Below are 15339 nucleotides of genomic sequence, written 5' to 3'. Positions count from 1 at the left end.
AATAGTAATATTGGGAAATGATAGCACACTGCTTTATAGCACGTGGCTAATGGGTGTTTGAACACATTTCAGTTCCAGCTAATTTTCTTTAAAGTGTTATAGAACAACAAAGTTCACTGTTTTATCAACGCCTGGTGCTAAATCCCACTTATCCTCTCCTCTCTGCTTTCTCATCCAACCCGCGGCCGCTCTCCCCTGAATAGCACCTGCTATTGATTCTCCCTCGGGGGATGATTAGCTTTAACCTGTGTCAGAGTGCCGAGTCAGGCCGGCGATAACGCCCCCACTGAATGCACAATAACCACTCCGATGCGCCGGGAGCCAGCGCGGGCTGCATGCTAGCATGCTAATTTGCAGCGACCTGTGATAAATGTAAACTGTCATTCCCGCTAAACAAAGTCTGCCTCTCAGCAGTGCGGCTCCAAGGGCATTCCGATAAGGTGCGTCAAACAAATATGAGCCTCTGGGATCGTTTATGTGGTGCTTCGATTTCTGCCTCTGGATCGCAGTGCGTGCGGACCCGTGTAAACCTGTCAGCCTCGCAAAAAATCAGCGCAATTCAGGCCGCACGCTCCGGCCTTCCCGGTCCCTGACGGCCGGCGCACACCTGCTGACAGCTGGTTAGTCTTTAGGTAGCATTAGAGGCCCCAAACCTGGACCCAAAGAGCCCTTTTCCCACCGCAGGGAAGCTTTTTTCTGCTCCATTTTGGTATCGGGGGGGCATCTCTGCCGCAAATAGCACCTCACCTCTTCAAGCTGAAGTTAGCGCGTCGCTGAGGCAAAGCGCTGTCGTCTAGCGCACGCTAAACGCCGCGCTGTGCAGGGTGCCGACGTGATGTTTTTTTCCTCGGTTCTTGGCGTGTGATCTTCTCAGCGGGGGGGGGCGAAATTAGGCGGGAGATGGTGAGACGACGTGCGGCTGAAGCTAAAGAGGCAACAAAGAGAGCGCGTGTCGCTCACAGGTTCTCACAGGAGATACTAGAAACTAGCTGAAAGTTTCCCTCAAAATAGGCAGAATAAGCTAGTGGAAGCGGGAGCGTCAAATATCGGCATCATCTGTCAGCACCCCCCCACCCCCCCGTGATGATGAAGAGGCGAGACGACCTCTGAATGTAGGCGAACGTTAGCTAGCCGAGCATAAAGATGTTTCTAGCTCCTTGAAAGTGATAGAAGGGACCGTTGAACCATCCTCACAGTCACCAAAACACCCTAAATCAGGAGTGACCAAGCACTTTTCCTGACCGGATGAGTGGGAATGCTGCTGTGCTACATGTCGTTGTCGTTAGCGTCCGAGCGACGCATCTCCCTCCATCCCGGTGCTCGTGCGGAGCGGCGCGGCCCTTTCCTTTGATTCTGAGTGGTCTGGATCTACTGTGGGAGCACAGCGGCGTTCCCATGCGGATGGCTTCTTTAGAGGAGGTGGGGGGGGGGGGGGGGGTTCCCACTCACGGAGAGTGGGAAAACTGGAAACGCCACGAGCGACTTAAAATGTCAGCACTCGCCATAAAAGAAGGAAAAAGCGTGAGCGTGGCTGCAGGTATTAGCTGTGACGGCGGCGTTCCAGCCGTCTGGGCGGGGCTTCAGGGCTCCTGGTCGCCTGGGAGTCGTCGCAATATTCCTCCGTTTCCTGGAATCGAACCTACGCAGGAACGCACCTGTTGATCCCGCGGAACCCCAGCGGGATGGATTTGTTCGCTGAGGTCACATCACATCGAACGCTGTGGGTTCGGGTCAGAGACGCCGCTGCTACAAGACAGCACACACACACACACACACACACACACACACACACACACACACACACACACACACACACACACACACACACACACACATGCGCGTGCGCACGTGCACGATCAGTGATCAGCGTTTTGCCTCCTTTAATGGCTCTGATCCGGGAAGACGGTCAGGAATAAAATATCGTGTTTATTGTTGCCGGGGTTACGTAGATGGCGGATCAGCAGGACACGTGTGGGGGGAGATCAGGTTCTGATCCAACGATCTCGGGGGATTTTATCAGGAAAATGCAGCGGCGCCCTGGAGCAGCCCGCCGCCATGTTTGGGGAACGTTGTTGCCATGGATGAAGAAGAGAGATCGGCTGAGGGCCAGAATTATGGGATGTTCCCCGTGGAGACGCTGCACCTGCATGGATGTAGTTAGCAAAGGGAACGTTGGGACACTCCAATGAAGTTATTATTCATTATCAAGTTATTATTCATTATTAAGGTATTATTCATTATCAAATTATTATTCATTATTAAGGTATTATTCATTATTAAGGTATTATTCATTATGAAGTTATTATTTAGTTGGCGTAAATGTTGCTGGGATCCTCCTCTGGCTCTTGGGTCGAGCATGCCTCGTGCACGACCCGGCAGAGGACGAGCGCGGCCCCCCAGTAAGACACTGGGTCGTCTCCAGCGTTCTGATGGACGATGAGCTAATGGACCGATCCTCCCGCTCACGGAACCTTCATTAGCGATTAGCTTTTCAGACCATTCACATCTGTTTTAATGGCCTCACTTAGCATCAGCGCTCACTTGCTAGCATGTAGCGTAGCGTGGCGTCGATACCGCGGCGGTTATGATCTGAATTAAGGTGCACTCGCCTTTTTTCCCTCTCCTGGAATGATGACAGTGATTCCTGTTTTTGGAACGCTGCAGGCCGGAACGCATCATAACCGTAAAGCTACAGATGCTAGCGCGCCGAGGACGACGGCCCCGCCGGGGCGTAATCATCTGTTTATCACCGGCAGGGACACCTGCGCCCTCATTTAGTCCGACGTTCATAAAAAAGATGCTTTCGACGGGAAAACGGGCTTTAAAGGATGCAGAGCTGAACTGGTTTCAGTCCAGCACGTTCCATTAAAGCCGGGAAGCCGCTAAACGAAAGATCACAACCGTGGCGGCTAAATGACAGCGGAAATTTTATTGTGCGCCTCCAGCTTTTCTGCCCCCCCCCTTCCCCCCTTTAGTAGAACCAGAAACCGTTTACACAAGGAAGAAAGTGCGTGACATACATCCGCTCCAGCTTTGTTATGATCCCGGCTAGCATGTTCCAGCTAATGGCGCGTCCACCTTTGGACTTTTTCCTGTTTCATTTAGCCTGAAGCCAATTTCCCCCCTCGTGGACGGCCATGTTGTGCGCATGAATGATACGTTCCCTGAAACGAGGCGCTACTCAGAAGGGGCCTTGAGGGGGGGCATTAGCAGCAGGCTGGCTAGCGCTGATGCTGTGGGGTGGGGGGGGGGGACATATGCTTGACATGTTCCTTTATTACCTTTACGAGCCGCTGTCTGTTCTGCAGCGTAAGCACAAAGCCTGATCATGTGTGTATATTGGAGGAATTTTCCCCCGGATGAGACGCGCTGGCGCCCGACGGGAACGCCGCCGCCTCTTATCGCCGCGGCCGCAGGGCAGCACGCCGACACTTCTGTGATTAATTTCTCTCCTACTTTATCTGTCTTTTTTCCCCCCCATTTTACACTCGGTTGCATTTCGCCTCTTTTATTTGGCCATCGTGTAGCGGCCCTGTGCCCGTTCAGCATGATGTAGTCTCGGGGGGTGCGGGGGGTGTGTGTGGGGGGAGGGGGGGGGGGGTAACGTGGATACAGATCTACGGCTCTATTTGGCAGCCAGAAGAGAGAAGAGAGCCCCCCTCCACCAAGTGTAAAAGATTCTTCCTGCAGAACAGCCTTTGCTGCCATCCTTCTGAAACTGAAACATGGGGGGGCTACAAGGGGGGGCTACATGGGGGGGCTACATGGGGGGCTACATGGGGGGGCTACATGGGGGGGCTCTGACCCTGCTGATTGAAACACTCTCAGCCGTTTAAGTGGAATCAACACGCGTAAACTCTGACTGGCTGCTGATGATTTAAGAGTTTTATTCAATCAAAGAAACGTTGCCAGACACCAGCCAAGAGCCTCCCTGATTAAAGTCACTCGAACCCACGTGAACGTGGTGCAACGGCCCCCCCGGAGGAGTCAAAGGGAAGGGGGCTCCCCTCGTCCCCTCCCCTCACCCACCTCTCGTTACTTTATTATTGTCATTTTTATCTGATCGAGCTTGAAAAACAGCAGCGAGGGGGGGGTTTGAGCCGGAGGACCTCACTTCCTGTTTCCTGCCCCCCCCCCCCCCCTTCCCCCTACGGCCGCGGCGCTCATCAAGGTCGTTAAGGTCGTTATCTTTTGGAAGTTCTCAAAAGGGCGGGGTCAGAGTTCAGGTGAACTGAAGGTGGATCTCAATCCGGCGGGGGTGTCGGACCGTTCCGGTTCTATCCGGCCGGTTTCTGCGCCTGTCAAAACTGAACGCCAAATATTTTTCTCTCCGAAAACGCCCGCCGAGGGACACGGCGAGGCTGCCGGTGAAGGTTTGCCGGGATGAACATGCCAAGCGGAGCTGCCTCGGACCGTAACAGATTGATGCGAAATGCTTGGTTGTTTACCTCGTAAACGAGCCGGGGACGCTGGAAACCACCCAGTCAAACTTCCGATTCCCTCTTTTCCCACTTGTGTTTTCCTCTGTTTCTAATTCCGGCTTCTGTTGTTTACGACGGATGATGCGATAAAGTAACGGGATTAGGAATTAGCATGCTAGTCAGCTAGCCGGGGTCCGTTCGCTTCTGGTGTGCGCTTAAGAAATGTGAGTTCAGAAGTTTTCCGTCAAGCAGAAACTGGGACCATCCATCAGCAGCAGGAGACGTTCGTCCGGCTCAATCACCCGCTCCGGGAAGGAGTTTATCCCAGATAGCGAGTGACTGATGGCACTCTGCTTCTCCCGCTAACGCTACCACCTTTTGGCGGTTTATTGATGGAAATGTAGCATCCTTTAGGTCTTGTTTTTAATCAGATGGATTTCTGAAGGCAGAGAACCCCCCAAGGGCAGGAGAAGTGGACCAAGAGGTGGGAAAAGACCATCCCAGATTGGATTTTCAGCTGAAAATGTTATTTTCCTGACAAAACTCCACTGTGTCTCTGTGGGAGGCTGCAGTGTGTGTGTGTGTGTGTGTGTGTGTGTGAGATGACACTTTCAGGCTCTGTTCCTGGTCACTTCACCCCCCCGTAGATAGTAAACAGTTGTTTTCCTCCATCAGTGGCCTGTTTGAGAGTGTGACAGATATTTAGTGTAACCACCATCCAAATCTAAATCTGCACATCAAACATCCCATAATAATCCCTCACTGATGTGGGATTAACGTTGCCCAGGAGACCCTCACAGAGCAGGCCCAAATCAACCAATCAGGAGCGGTTCTGAGGCCCAGCCACCACTGGACCAATTAGCAGGTCCGTTTAGCTACGATGGGTTTTCTCTCGGTTATCGGTAACAGTCGCCACGACGACGGGATTTAGGGTTGAATAAATCACATTTAGGGTCGAGCGACAACTTTTAGAAGGTTTTGTGTGTGTGTGTGTGTGTGTGTGTGTGTGTGTGTGTGTGTGTGTGTGTGTGTGTTGAGTGCCTTTATCCTACCTCAGCTTTTCCGGACAAAGCGGGAATAGGCGATGAGCTTCCGATGCAGGAAACATTTATTTGTAATCTAACAGGACCGCTGGGGTGGAACCGTCCCCGACTCCACTGGAAAAGTGATTCCGTTCTGTCCTTCCGAGATTGGATCGGACCGGGCAGCGCGTGGAAGCCAGACTCGGGATTTTCGGGGGCACCGACTCATCTATTTGAAATGTATTTTGGGGGGGGGGGCGATCAATGGCGAGAGAGGGAAGAGAGACGCTGCAGCTGCGCCTGGTTATTCCAATAATGAGGATGGATGTGTTTATTATGGGCTGTGTATCCCGTCCACCCGTCCACTTGAGTGGCTCCGTCTGCGTCCTGCATCAGGCGGACCGGGACCTCATTTGGACGGCCCGGCCTCGCTGGTACAGCTTGTCTCCAGAGGAAAGTGTGTTTCTGTGTGTGTGCGTGTGTGTGTGTGCGGGTGTGTGTGTGTGTGTGTGTGTGTGCGCTCGTCTCACCTTTCTCTGCCGCTCCACCTCTGTGGCGGAGGCCGGGGTTAGTGGTGGGGGGTAATGGGGTGTGGAGACAAAGAGGCACCTGACGATTCAGCTGTTTGTCTGACAGGGCCATCACCCCCCCCCCCTCCTCGTCCCCCCCCCGTTTGTAGACTCCCCTTTATTTTCTTCTTGTTTTTTTTTGGCCGTCTTGGTCTAAAACAGAGGTGAAAATCCACTCTCCAGGGAAGGTTTTTTTCCCTCCCATCCAGGAAATGGAGGGTCATTCTTCTACCCCCTCCTGCTGATCTACACCCCTATTTTATGTAGCTCCAGACCCTGGCGCCTTTGGGAACAGGGAGATGAACAATTCCATCATCTGGAATCCTCACTGTGCCACCTCCTTCTGGAACTTTAGTTAAACTGGTCTGTAAATATTCCATCAACAGGCTCCTGTGTCAGCACATTACTGCCGACGTCCCGGCAGAAATAAAGTGATTTTTCCTCACAAATCGCTCCGTTTCAGGAGATAAACATGTTGACCAAAGCCGTCAATCAGCAGAAGAATGACAGTTGGAGGAAAATTGCTTCTTTTTTTCTCCTATACGAGCGTAAATGTTTTCTAATTACGAGCAGCTCGCTGTTACGTTCACCTCGTTTTCTTTTCCAAAATGAGCTGCGTTGGCGTGGGTTCTGTTGTTTTCCCGGGAAGGCGAAGCGGAATACTAACAAGCTGCCATCGATGCCAGTGAGTTCAGGGAATGAGGCTTAGCATAGCATTAGCTTAGCATTCAGATGGGCGGACATGCTGCTAACGGGCGCCCCAATGTCGTGGGGCGGCGCCGGGCGCACGTTGGCTCTAGTTCACGCCCCCTCTCATGGAGTTTTCTTCTGTCGGAAGGGCAGAAACGAGAAACGAGAGGGGCGGTTTTATTCCAGCCGGGCTGCTGTGATGGTGAAATATCGATCAGCCCTGAACGGCTCATCTTCCTCCTTTCACTCTATCTTTCTCTCATCTTCATCGTTTTGGTTCAGTGTGTGTGTGTGTGTGTGTGTGTGTGTGTGTGTGTGTGTGTGTGCTTCATCCTCCTGATAACAGTCTGGGCCAGCTATCGCGGATAGAGAAGATTTCATTTTATTCCGGATCAGCTGAGGCAGGTGAAGTCTGGGAGGAAGATTGATTTATGCATTTTTAACCAGCCGGCAATGAAAAAACATCACATATCAGATTTTGGGAGACACACACACACACACACTCACACACACACACACACACACACACACACACACACACACACACACACACACACACACACCCCTCTTGATGTACCTGGTCATTACCCCTGGGTGAGTTAATGGAGAGTAATAGCTGCCCTGCAGAGGACCTGTCAGTCACGGGAGGGTGACAGACGAAACCTCGTGATGATGATGATGATGATGATGATGATGATGATGATGATGAGTCCGTTTCCCTCACGCTACATGGCAGAGCAAAGGCAATGGGAGGGGGACGAGGGGGGGGGACACAGGGAGGTCAGTAACAGCCAAACGTTCTCCCGCCTCCTCCTCCTCATTACTCACATCTTCCTCATCCGCACTTCCTCCCTCTCTTCCGGTCCTCGGTGGGGAGGGATTAACGCTCATTAACCGGGGACTTGATATAATGAGCCTCATGGTCTCTCACAGGAAGGGCAGCTTAATAGAGAGCGAGCGCCACGTCGTCCGTCCGTGGGGGGGGTTCGTGCTCTGTAAACACGTCTGCAAACGTGCGCCCGACGTCTCCGGGGCCGCTGATGTGCGCGCGGCCAGGAGCGGGACGCTTAAAACTGCGAGAACGTGGCCTCCATCAAAGCGCACGCGTGGAAGCGCGCGTTTATCGTTGGCGCCTGTCAGAGCGGCGGGCGTGACGGCCGTCTCCTCGCCACCTCTCTGTAGGGGGACCCTGACCCCAACCCCCCCCCCCCGCCAGTGCGATATGTGTCTGACTTTGAAAGTATAATGCGCGCGGATGAAGCGGATCGGTGCGTTTGACAGACCGCGCGGCGAGGGAAGCGTGCTCCGTGTCGGCGTGCGCGATGAGCCACTTAAGTGGGCCGGGGTCCACGTGGGTGCACGTGTTCACCGCTGGTACGGATGTAAGCCGCTTTGCATTAAGGGGAACAATAAAGAGCCAGAGGCGAAGCAGCTCTGCTGGGGCTGTTTGGTAACAAGTGGGTGGAGTTTAAATGAAGACGTCATAGGACGTGAAAAAAGACAGAAGAATCACGACTTTAGATTATCTATTACAAATATTAAAAACCTTAAGTGACCCCTCCGCCCCCCCCCCCCCCTCAATTAAATCAACAGCTTTAGCTGCATTAGCAGAATAAATCTATACAATTAGCCGTTATTGTTATCCGAGGCTGAGTGGTCACGCTAATGTTAGCATTCACTGCTGCTGCTAGCTAACTGCCATCACCTACCTGGGCTCTGAATCAGTCACCAGCATCATTTGGCATCAGATCATCTCATGTTTGTAAATGATTCTCTCTCAATAAAGAGAGGAAGATTTAGAATTACTGCAGTGGTTTTCTCCAGAGGCCGGGCCTCATCATCTGAACAAACACACCATAATTAATCGGAGGCGGTAATTGCAGCTGTTTTCCTGTGCAGACCCGGAACCATGCAAACATGCTAGTGTCAATCAATGTTCCTCAATGAAGGGATGCAGGGATACAAGTGTTAGCATTTCAGACTGCGTTCATTTCCATATAACATGCTCTTAGATGAATAATGGAATGTAGCAGATGCCCTGTAGGAAATGAATGTTTAATGTTTACGAGTGTAACGCTCTCACTTATTAATTTCCCTCTTTCCCTGAACACACTTATCGTTCCATCTTTTGAGAACAGGAGAAGAGAGGAGAGGTTTTTCCTCTGTTAATCAGCACCCTTCACAGTAAACTTATATGTACAGTCCGAGCTATCAACATGCTTTAATTAGCGTACGCTAAATCACTGGGATAGATGTTCTCATCTTGGGGGGCCTGGCAGAGTAAACCTCTGGCATGTTTCTCTGTTAGGTTGTTTGTTAGCAGCTCGATGTCCCACGGTGCGACCCAGCAGCCTCAGCTTCGCCACAGATACAGATACTCCACCACAGTTTTCGAGGGACGGGATTCTCCTCACGATCCGGCGCCTCATGATTTCTGCTTCACCCTCTGTTACTCTCTGTTGGATTCATCTCACTGCGCCATAAAGGTCAACGCGACTCGGCGTTCTGAGTCATTAAGTCTCGTGTTTGACCTTAAAATCTTTGTGCTGCCGAGCTGGAATGAAATGCAGTCGCAGAAAACAACCAGAAGACTCGAGAAAGTTTTAAAGAAGGACTGAATAGTTGAACAATCTGTGAGAACAATCTGCATTTTAAAGGAGGCCGCAACTACCTGCATCGGGGGGGGGGGGGGACACAAACCCGATTCATTCGTTGTTAAAAATGACTTTGAGTGCAGTAAATGGCGTTGACCTGATAAACCCCTCCGTCTCTCTCGGCTACGATAAATAGGTTACCTCTCAGGCACTCACACACGGGGGAGCGCTCGCTTCCCCCCCACGAGTGTTTCCTCCCGACTTCACAGGCGGGCCGGCGTTTGTGTGGGAGAAAGGAAAAGATGAGCCGAAGGGGTGACCGGAGGGGGGGAATCGGCTGGAAGTAGGTCAAAATGGCCGTTGCTGCAACACTTTTGGGCTGCAGGGAGAATGGACGGCCTGGGATGGGGGGGGGGGGGGGGGTGTCAGGGACGCACGTTACAAAGCACCTGTGGCCACTTATCAACTAAACGGTGTTAAAGCTGGAGAGGAGAGGTCATTAGTCAGAGGATTCCAGCATTAGTCTGCACAGAGGGATTTAAATTAGCGCGCTAATACGGCCCAAATGAAATCAATTATGCTCGTTTAATGTATAAAAAAGTGGCCTTTTTTGTTTCAGCCAAGACCTCCTAAGTGATAAAAACCTAAGCTGGTGCCGTGTGAGCAGTTCTCCGCCCTTTGTCTCTGCTGAGAAACTGTGCACCAAAGTCCCACAAACTAAATCCACTCTGCTCCTGTGGCTGGAGATAAGCTCTGAGACGGAGCAGAGCCAATATTAGCACTTCAGGACACACGCTCTCCAGAGCTGGGGGTTAAATGACTTCAGTGGACGCGGCGGTCGCTGGGAACGCGGCGATATCGCCACATTACTGCCCGACCATGTGCAGCAGCCTGCAGGAATTCCGAGGGTGCGTCCTCGGGAACGTGGCACTCACAGTTGGGTAAAGGTTTGATGAAATGTAAAGTAAAACGGACCCCAGACGGGACCTTTTGACCCTGGCAGCAGCTGGCGGCCTCACCGCCTCGCCGGCTTCGCCGAGACGGCGGATTCCAAGCGCCGCCGAGACATTCCTGCTGGTTTCCCACAGCTGGAGAGGATGGATGCAGGAATGGCCTGCTGGAGCAACAGAACAAAAGGTTGGGAACAGGCGGGACCTTCATGGTAAAACCAGGAAATTTGCCTTCAACTACGTAAAAAACCCCAAAAGGCTGGAAAACAGGCGCTTCGCCTGGGGGGTTTCTCTGGGTGTTGGCTGAAATAGCTCTGCTCCTTCGCTCCTCGGGGTTCCCGGCAGGCATCCGTGCGCTTTACTCACATCCTGATTAGTGGCGAGTTCTCCGGGGCACGATGGACGAGGCGGGAAAATACGCGGCGTCCACATGAGTCGTTCTAAATTAAAATGATTTCAAATGACGCCCAGAGCGTCCACGTGCCTCCAGACAGCAGGCGCCCATCGACTGGTAATTTTCCCGTTCTCACCGCGGCGCTTTGCCACAGGGAGTGATTGTTTCTTTCTAGATGCAATCAGTGTGCGTGTGCACGTGTGTGCGCACGCGTGTGTGTGTGCGTGGACCTTCACTGATCTGACAGACACCCAGATTACCCAGAGTGGTGTTTGGAAGCACATAAAGGGTTACAGCGCACATCATGTGAGACTCGCTCTCCTCTCCCACACGCGCACATTCCCGCCCACGTCCAGTCAATCCTGCACCTGTTCCTCATCCCAGCTTAGATCTTGCTCCCTCTCCCACTTCTAGAACTCAGTTTGGTGCTCCTTGTCAGACATGTGCACGCGCGCTCCGATGCCGCCTCGTCTGACTGTCCAAAAACGTGCCGTCTCCGCGCGCGGCGTCGCTCTCTGGAGCCGCGTTCCGGCCGCTCCTGCCGCCTGAGACGCTCCGCTTTCCCCCTCAGTCCGTCTGACGCCCGGCAGGGCGAGATGTCGCCTCTGAACGGTGGGAAACAGCGACCTCACGGCGCTGCAAACCCGCATCTGTGCACGCAAACACAAGACCGCCTGCCCGATGGTCCCAACATGAGACATTAGTCGGCTCAGACCTCTTTAGTGTGACAATCTCTGCATTTTTTACATTAATATTAAGGTTTTTATGTTATTATAGGTGTTCCGGGAACTTTTATTCCCAGGAAGTTATTTACCCTGCTAATGTGTGTGGTTTGCATTTCAGTGAAACCTCAAAGTTTAGGTACTTTTTTCTGAGTTAGTTTGAGGCTGGAGGAAAGTTTTTTTCCTGGCAATTTCAGTGGAAACACAACATTCCCAGGTGGGAAAGGAGCTCTATTGATCCTCAAAAGGTGTGAGCATGTGACCTCTCACCCAGTGGCTGCTGGGATGGACTCCAGTAGGTGACAGAAGATGAACGGAGGGAATAAATGAGGATTTTTAACCTTAAAACCTCAGAGATGAAGTCAGGCGGTGTTGAATGCTTGCAGTCTGCATTCCTGCCAGTAGATGTCACCAGATCTAACACCCCCCCATTATTTTAACGATTGTCTAAGGAATCATGGTTGGAAAACACAGGTTCCAATCATGCAAACATGAATCATTTTTCATTATATTTACATTTATTTTTGACTTGTTTTAGTTTGGTTATTCTGAGGCTGTAGATGTATCACCAGTAGATGTATGCCAGTCCTTGGCTCGCCCTCACCTCGCCACAGCTCGCCTCATCGGTGCTGCTGTTTGGCGGCTGCTTCTCCACTGCAAACAGGGCTCTTTCATCTGGACATTAGCGCGATGCTGTGGGGGAGCGCAGTGGTCCAACACACACCCGGTACCGACGGCATATCTGGCAACACACAAACAACTGGTTCGCTGCCGTCTCCCTGACTTCATGCTGCTCTGCGAGATTGTACTTTACTCTTTTATTGCATTTTAAATGAATCTAGGACGGACATACTTTCAGATGTAACATCTACTTGTGCAAAGTGAGCTTAATGGAGCGTGCATTAGTCTGAACCGCCGGTCCAACATTTTCATTTATGTCTTTTTAATCAGAAGCTGATGTAAATGCGACCAGTGTGAGAATAATTATTCCTTTCCACTCCATTTTAAAGCGTCTGAAGGAGCGCTCTGCACCTCTGCATAAACAAATGAAAACTTTAGGTGAACATAACAGAGAGGAGCGTGGGTGGAATGCAGATGGGGGTGAAACGCTGCTGGACTGACTCAGGACGGACCGAAACCACGGATGTGGATTCAGGGTGGCGTCGTCTGAGTGTGTCAGCCTGTTGTGTTTACGTGAATAATAGCCATAAACGGAGTGTTATTGCTCCCAAACAACATCTGTTATGTGAACTTGTATTAGTTTATTATTAAAGCTTGAAACAGAATTTTAGAGGCTAACTATGTTAGCATGGAATTAGCATTTAGCTAGGAGGTAAGAGTGCTGTCACATGGGTCTGTAATGGGGAACGCATGTCCTTAATTTCTTCATCAGATCCGCCTTTGGCCCTTTCATGTGTGTGTGTGTGTGTGTGTGTGTGTGAGAGAGAGAGAGAGAGAGAGAACCCATAAATAAAGTTTTGTTTATCCTTTTTTTTTGCTGTCCCCTGTGGAAGTGGAAGTGTTCAGGTTACAGAAAGGACATGTGATTATCAGACTGGTCTCTCTCTCTCTCTCTCTCTCTCTCTCTCTCTCTCTCTCTCTCTCTCTCTCTCTCTCACACACACACACACACATGCACACACACACACACACAGGCATCATTCAGCCTTTCCACTTCCCCCAGGCAGGGAAAGAAATGTCATTTCTTTTATGAGTGAGTGACAAGGGTGTGAGAGGAGAGGAGAGGAGAGGAGAGGAGAGGAGAGGAGAGGAGAGGAGAGGAGAGGAGAGGAGAGGAGAGGAGAGGAGAGGAGAGGAGAGGAGAGGAGAGGAGAGGAGAGGAGAGGAGAGGAGAGGAGAGGAGAGTGAGATTGTGTCCTTGTGACTGTAAGATAGAGTGAGCACAAAAGGAGGAGTGGAGGGCTGGAGACCACAGGCACTAAGTTGTAGCTAATTAAGGCTCTCAAATAAAAAAAGCGAGGGACAGAAAGAGAGAGAGCAAAAGAGAGAAAGCCTGGACATTGCAGTGAAGGAGACGTTATTAAATCATAGCCATTGGGAAGAGGGAGCACAAGAAACATTAGTGCACACGTTCAAAGCACAGCCGAGGGCCTGTTGGCCAGAGTTAGATTTAAAAAGTAACTAATATGAAAAATTAATTAAGCTCATACATGGTGTGTGTCTGTGTGGGTGTGTTTCTGTGGGGGGGGGGGGGGGGGTCCCCTCTGTGTCTCCTCAGAAAAGAAAGCAGCAAGTGAACCCCCAGCTGACCCAGCAGACAAGAAGAGGTTCCTCAGACGTAATGGACCGGCTTTAATTAAAGATGTGATATCTGTGGCGTTAGCGGGGAGACGCTCTCACAGGTGTCTGCATTTGTGAGATGGAAACCTCCAGACTGACATAAAAATGTGCAAATATATGAGGAATTTGAATTTGAATCTCTTATAGACTTTATAATCCTTAATAATTATGAAATAAGCCCCCTCCTTTTTTCCCTCCATCCGGCCGAAGGATTTTCTGTGCTAACTGTGTAAAGCAGCTCCCGCCGTTAGCTGCAGGCTCCCACGCTCACACGGTGGATTTAAATGGCTTTTACACGTGCGCAAGATTAACGGGAGACCAGCCGTATAATGTAACGTAACTCTGCTGGTAGTTTTACCTCATGGCCGTCGGGCCTGACCCTCGCAGCCATCACGTTGAAGCCAGGCAGGGTGGTTATTCAGAGGACGGCATCATTATCATGGACATCGGTAACGATGAGAAGAAGCTTTTGTTTGGAGGAGGCTGTGGATCAGGGCGTGACTCCTTGTTGTTAACACGAGCTTCTTCCCCGCCCCCTCCCTTAACAGAGAAAAGCAGCGATAAAAGTGTCAGATCAAAGTCAAGACAGGGAGACGAATGTCTTTGATCAGGAGTAGAGAAATATGAATGAACATCCGTGGACATCAAATCCTGCTTCATAAATCATTTAAACAAATCAAAACAAAGGCTCTCATTTGCAATAATGCCAGATTATTATCACTTGGACATCGTAGCTGTCCCATAATTTACATTAAACACATGTGATGTATCACCTAGTGGTTTTCACCCCACCACAATGACAGACAATAATAAATGGGAATTAATCCGGATTCATCAGGATTCATCTACAGTGGTGATTAAAGATCGTTTGGCCGTATTACCGCGCTAATTTTTACCAAATGGTTTGAATTAGTTTGAATATGAAATCAGTCACTAAAGATTTCACAGTTGGAAGCACTTTGGGAAAAACGAAAACAGAAATGTAGGATGGCCTCTGAGGGAATCTGCGGCTCCTCTCGGACACAGACGTGGGATCGGTGAGCGCTCACCGTTAGCGGGACAGAAGAACAAAGCATAGCGTAAAAGCTTTGTGTGGTTTTGGAAAGAGAAAAAAAATTCAAAATGAGCATTTCCCTCCCACTCTCTCGTCTCCCGGTCTCAACATCACAGAAGTCGATGAGCCACAGAGCTGCTCTGGAATGCCGGGATTAAGCCGCGCCACTCGGATCCGTCGCCAGGGCTCCTGAGAGGACAGCCGGGGACGGGGGTGGAAATCCGGAGCGGGGGGAGCAGAGAGAGGCTGAAAGGAGAGCGTGGGCGTTAAAGTCCGCCTTCAGTCATCGGGAATGTCGCCATTCCTGACCAAACATCCACGTGCTGCCGCCCATGCTAAGGACCTGCTGGTCATTTACTCCCGAGGCGTTGTGCACCTTAATGAAATAGATTGGAAGCTTCTCACAGCTGAGTGTTTCTCATTTTCTCACCTTTCATTAAACACATATAGCTTCTACTTTTTTTAGTCTGTGTGAATATTATCTAGCGTAGCTGCAAGGATGATTTATGATACAAAAGCAACGTGCAGATGGAAAATTCCAACTGTGAATTATGTAGACAGTACGCTCGAGGTCCACAGTCACGGACAAATTTGTCTTTAATCTACAGGCTCACTATAAAAT

This window comes from Takifugu rubripes, chromosome 16 (assembly GCF_901000725.2).
Source record: "Takifugu rubripes chromosome 16, fTakRub1.2, whole genome shotgun sequence".
NCBI classification, from domain to species: Eukaryota; Metazoa; Chordata; class Actinopteri; order Tetraodontiformes; family Tetraodontidae; genus Takifugu; species Takifugu rubripes.
The sequence above is the reverse complement of the archived record's forward strand: the minus strand, read 5'-3'. Positions refer to the sequence as shown.